This window comes from Solanum dulcamara, chromosome 4 (genome assembly GCF_947179165.1).
Source record: "Solanum dulcamara chromosome 4, daSolDulc1.2, whole genome shotgun sequence".
In the NCBI taxonomy this organism is placed as follows: Eukaryota; Viridiplantae; Streptophyta; class Magnoliopsida; order Solanales; family Solanaceae; genus Solanum; species Solanum dulcamara.
This window is the reverse complement of record NC_077240.1, coordinates 67,587,939-67,593,905: the sequence shown is the minus strand read 5'-3', so window position 1 is coordinate 67,593,905 and position 5,967 is coordinate 67,587,939. Positions and strand designations below refer to the sequence as shown.

Below are 5,967 nucleotides of genomic sequence, written 5' to 3'. Positions count from 1 at the left end.
GGTACAATTGGAATGTAAAGTTGAACTTGAAAGGAAAAGTAGCCAGGAAAGTTAATAGGTGCAGTTTGAGTGGGCATATGAGGTAAGTTCATTTTCATACTGTTGATATTGGGCGCCCTGTGTGACTGCGATATGATATGATCTGAATATATACATGCGTGCCCTGTGAGGCACTATTGGCATTTCCTGCGTGTAGGTGTTGAGATAGGGAGAAATACAAAGGAAACTCTGCCTAAATTTTCCTAGAAATAAAATGAGAATAAGATACAAGGCTATTGTATGTCTTGAAAGGTTATGCCCACAATAATGATGAAATTTGGATAAACCATGAGTATGGTTGACCTCGAGAAATAAGTTAATTGCTGAATTGATGGCAATAAAAACTAGGAGGTCGGTATTGGTATGGTAAACCTTAAGTTGGAAAAGACTTGTGACCCTAGGAAAATGATGTAGAAAATATTGGTAGTTCTGGATAAAACAACATATTGAGGCACCGACGGAATTGATACACAAGAATAAGACTAACTAAGAAGGGTAAGTAACCCATGGTAAGGATTGTGAAAAAGGTTAAGAAGTGTTATACTATGGGATACAATACAAACAAGATGTGATATGAATATAACGAGGATCGTTATCAAAATAAGTAAAGCCTAGTGAGAAAGTGGTTGAAGATAGGATGTGGTCCGTGTAATGAGGATATAAGGGTAACTTGGGAGGTGCAGCTTGGCCTATCGGATCAACTATTGGGTCATCGTCTTCTTCAGTAGCTATGTGCCCCACGGGGCAGGATGCAATCATACCAGCACTAACGCACCAGATCCCATCAGAACTCCGAAGTTAAGCGTGCTTGGGCGAGAGTAGTACTAGGATGGGTAACCTCCTGGAAAGCCCTATGCGGTTGTGATATAAGATGATATGGATGTATGTATATGTTGGCCTTGCATGGCATTATGATATAAAGAAGTATTGTGGATATGTGACTCCACCGTGAAAGATGCTAAGACCCTTTGAGATAGGGGATGTAGCTTTCAAAACAATTGATGCAACCTACGAATGGAGGTATGCAAAGAGTAAAACCAGGTGATTACTCGATAAAAAAAGTTGGTAGTATCCATGTAACTGCTATATTCGAATACATTAAGGGAAGGTATTAGATGGTTTGAAGCAAAACCTTTAAGGTACAATCAGTACTAAGGACAAACGCTATAGTGGAGCCTAAACATCAGATGAAGGAAGTAAGAAACAATATAGGTTTGCGTACAGACTAGTATGGTGATGCTAAGTCATCTTCCGAGCTACTTTAAGATCCTACACATGTTCGCTTAAAGGGTGCAATATGATGTGTGGTAAGAGAACTGGAAAGAAGAAATGGAAAAGAAATATCACCTATTCCCTATGCCTACAGGTAATCTACCCTCTTAAATTGACTATATGGGTTAATAAGAGGCCTTTGGATGACAACCAATATAGAGAAATCTTGAAGCAAACGTAAGACCTTATGAGGCTAGTTAACATTCGAGGACGAATGTTCTAAAGGGGGGAAGGATGTTATACCCCGTACCTTTATGCTTCAGAACATCTTCTTAAGCTTCTTGAAAGTTATCCCGTGACCTAGATTATCTATAACATGATTAAATAACTCTAAGGAAGGGAGGACATGACGCCCCTTAAGAGTGAAGGTTGGAAATAGGTCTATAAGGATTTGAAACGAGTTGGAGGCCAAAATAACAAGTCGTAGGACTCAACTTACTTACATTAGCTACCAACTTGGACGACTTACATAACTAAGCCACTGGAGTACATGTTGAGCTTACGTAGCAAGGATTACATAGGCTCCTAAAGTAAGATGATATTACGAATCCACGGGAGAGGCTGAAGAAGGCGTAGCACCTACTTAGAAGCAAGCAGGTGATGCACCTACTTTGACTAAGTAGGTGATGCACCTACTTGGACCAAGTAGGTGACGCACCTACTTGAGGTGGGTCCCACATCGCCACGTATCAGCATGTGATTGATGGCATGAGGTGACGTGGCTGCCTAAGGTTGTGAAATGTGTCACCCTTAGAGGATGACACGTGTAACCTTCAAAAAGGGGATATATATGTTAAGTGATGACTAATTCATCACATTTTCAGCATCTTTCACTTGGAAAACTTGAGAGAATAAGAGAGAGAACTATGGGTTTCCCGAGAAAAATAAAGGTAAGTTCCCCAACTTCTTTCCGTGAATTAATTATTTAAGGTATCCTATGGTGATATGACAGTTTTTAACAACATAAAATTTATAGGGAATAGAGGAGGTTTTTGTTCTTGTTAACTGACCCGTTTTTGAATGATACTGATGTTAGTAAAATGATTATAACTCCTTGTGTAAGGCTTAGTTTCAAGTGATTCAAGATGTTTTGAAAAGATATTTCATAGGTATATAATATTTATTTATCCTCTAAAACCCATTTTTGCTTTTCTCTTCTCGAAAAAGGGTGGTGAAGCATGGGGGAGCTGCTGCCCAAATTTCATTTTAGAAATTCTACAAGGACTTCTGTTGGTATTTTGGGCATATCGTTTTGTAAAAAATTGCTGTAGGGGTGATTCAAAATTACATGCTACCCTAATACACATGTATATAACTTTCATTGAGGACACAAATCCTTTTTCCCTCAATTACCCCTTCGAAACTAACCGACAATACAAGACAGTAGGCTGTCCAGAATTCACGTTTTGATAATTTTGGCGAGTTTGATGGGTTTAGGTTAAGGTAAGGGTTTTCCTTTAAATTTGGAGTTTATGGTGTGGTTATGAAGTGTATTATATGTTGTGTAAGTGGCTGGAAATAGGTAAATTCCGTAAATATGCTTGACATTCGAAACAAACCAAATTGGAGTTGCTATAGTTAAATTGTAGTCAAAGAAAGGTGTTGTGCTTGTGGTGTGTGGCTGCAGGTGAGTGGTGATGTGTTGAAGGGCCTAAAAGTGTTCTAAAATAGGTGGGGAAGCTTCTGGTTGAAGCCACACGACCCTCTGCTTCGAACGGTTAAAGGCTTTACGAACTAGAAACTAAAAACCCTATTTTGATATCGTAGCTTTGAGCGATTCGCTTGGAGTTTGTATTATGTAATGGTGAAGTGAATTTCTTGTATATATACTGCAGGTTGTTGTTTCTGGTTGTCTGTGTTGCTTAGGGATGTAATTGGAAATTCGGATAGGGCATGTTATAGATGAGGTGCTGCCCGATTTCCATTAACTTTCTAGCTAACTAAAGAACTAGTCGAGGAAGCGAGCAAGGAAATGAGTTCTATGAATACTCATGTATAACTTAAGATGCTGAAAAGTCTAGGATTGTTTATATTCATATTGCTTTCGTGTAAAATAGGTTCAGAGGACGACAAGGCGAACGCGGTAAATATTAATCCCTAAGAGGTATGTAAAGCCGATATTTTCTTTCTTTTGGGCATGTCTTAGATTTAAATGACAAATGATATGTGTATGAAGCCTGGGGTAATTCTATTCATGAGCTCTGAACATGATTCATGATTCATAATTCGTGTTCACTATTGAGTGTTAAGACTCTTAAAGTAGTTAAGCTTTCATTCCTCAAGTCTTCTATATGTTGAAAAGTAGTGTATGTAAAGTTATTCTTTCTCTCTTTTGGCATGACTTAGATGTAAGTATTATGTATATGAAGTTTGAATTTATTCCACTCTTAAAACTCTGAGTGTGAGTTAAGGCTCTTGTTCACTTCCTACTGATTAGAACTCTTGTAACCAGTTGAGTCATTACTTTTCAAAGTCTTCCATGTGATAGGAAATGGTACATATAAAGCTTGTCTTTTCCTACTTCTAGAAAGAATGGACGATAGATACTATAGAACATGGATTTGGAGATAGCTCCATTTATAGATTCTGGACGTAACTTATAACTTGTACCCACTTTTGAATGATAAGGACCTTGAAGTAGTTAAACTACGACCCTTGAGCCTACTATACGTTGAATAGTGTTGGGATGTGTAAGGTCCTATACGTAGGGGCTCTTGAACATGCTTTATGGTGATATCTAAGGGATGTTTGGTATGTTATAGAGTTTTATGTGCACGTATATGCATTATGATATATGGATCGGGCCGAATGTACCTCGGCATATCTTGCTATGTAAATATTGGGTCGTACGTTCCTTAGCATTGTTATACGATATACGGATCGGGCCGTCGTTCCTCAGCATTATTACACGATATGTGGATCGGGTCGTTGTTCCTCGGCATGTGCTTGCTATATATATGGATCGGGTTGTACGTTCTACGGTGCTAATAATATGCATATGCCTATGATGATAGATGATGTATTTGTAATACCGAGTTCCCGAGCAGGCTAGATACGGTACGTGATAAAGGTATACATGACTTTATTTTGTGAGGTGTAGGTACAGTACCCTATTAAATGTTATACTTTATTTCCTGCATCCTTATGTTAGTTGTGCCCTCTTTATGATGTTTTATACTTTACATACTCAGTACATATGTCGTACTGGCCCCCTCTTTTTTTGAGGAGGGGGGGATGCATTTCATGCCCGCAGGTACATATACAGGTTTTATGAGTCCACTAGCTTAGGATTCCACTCAGCAAGTTTAGAAGAAGCTGCATTGATTTGGAGCCAAATTTTGGTACCAAACCTCCGATGTATATATTTGGTTATTCAGGGGTATAGTAGGGGCCCTGTCCCGCCATATGCTGCCATTCCTATTCTTAGAGGTCTGTAGACATATGTGTGTGGGTTGTTTATGAGTTTATTTTGGTTATGCTTATGCGATATGTTGTAAAAGCTATTATGTTATGGAAGCCTTATCGGCTTGCATGTCCTTTCATGATATGATATGAATGAAGGGGGCTAAATGAACATGAAACAGTTTTAACCCATTGAGATTTTTGTGAGTAGTATCACGTTATACATAGTCCAATTTGACTATAGTCGACAGATAGGTACACGGGGGTCTAAATCAGAACCCAATCACGGCCTACGGGGTTGGGTCGTGACAGAAGTGGTATCAAAGCAGTTCGTCCTTGGAGTGTCTTCAGACCGTGTCTAGTAGAGTCTTGTTTATCGGTGTGTTATGCACCACATCTATAGACAAGAGGCTAAAGGATATTTAGGATGTTACCTTTCTTTTATATCTACGATCGTGCAATAGAGCCGAGTCATAGAGAATGAAATTCCTCATACTAACTTGTGATTTCAGCAGAATGACAACATCGATAGAAGAAAGTGACTGACAATATTGGAAGTTACAAAGCACACATATAAGTAAAGGCATGAAAGATATATGTCGTGTAAGGTATTGAGGTACAATTAGAATGTATAGTTGAATTTGAAAGGAAAAGTAGCCAGGAAAGTTAACAGGTGCAGTTCGAGTGGGCATATGAGGTAAGTTCATTTTCATACTGTTGATATTGGGCGCCCTGTATGGCTGCGATATGATATGATCTGATCATATACATGCATGCCCTGTGAGGCACTATTGGCATTTCCTGCGTGCAGGTGTTGAGATAGGGAGAAATACAAAGAAAACTCTGCCCAAATTTTCCTAGAAATAAAAAAAGAATGAGATACAGGGCTATTGTATGTCTTGAAAGGTCATGCCCACAATAATGATGAAATTTGGGCAAACCACGAGTATGGTTGACCTCGAGAAATAAGTTAATTTCTAAATTGATGGCAATAAAAACTAGGAGGTCGGTATTGATATGGTAAACCAAAGTTGGAAAAGACTTGTGACCCTAGGAAAATAATGTAGAGAAGAGTGGTAGTTCTGGATAGAATGATATATTGAGGCACCGACGAAATTGATACACAGGGATAAGACTAACTAAGAAGGGTAAGTAACCCATGGTAAGGATCGTGAAAAAGGTTAAGAAGTGTTATACTATGGGGTAGAATTTGAACAGGATGTGATGTGAATATAATGAGGATTGTTATGAAAA

The 5,967-nt window shown here is 38.6% G+C and overlaps 1 pseudogene; it reads left to right on the top strand.

Moving 5' to 3' along the window:
• Window positions 1-786: 786 nt before the first annotated feature.
• On the top strand, window positions 787-907 carry LOC129888081 (5S ribosomal RNA; annotated as a pseudogene).
• Window positions 908-5,967: the final 5,060 nt, after the last annotated feature.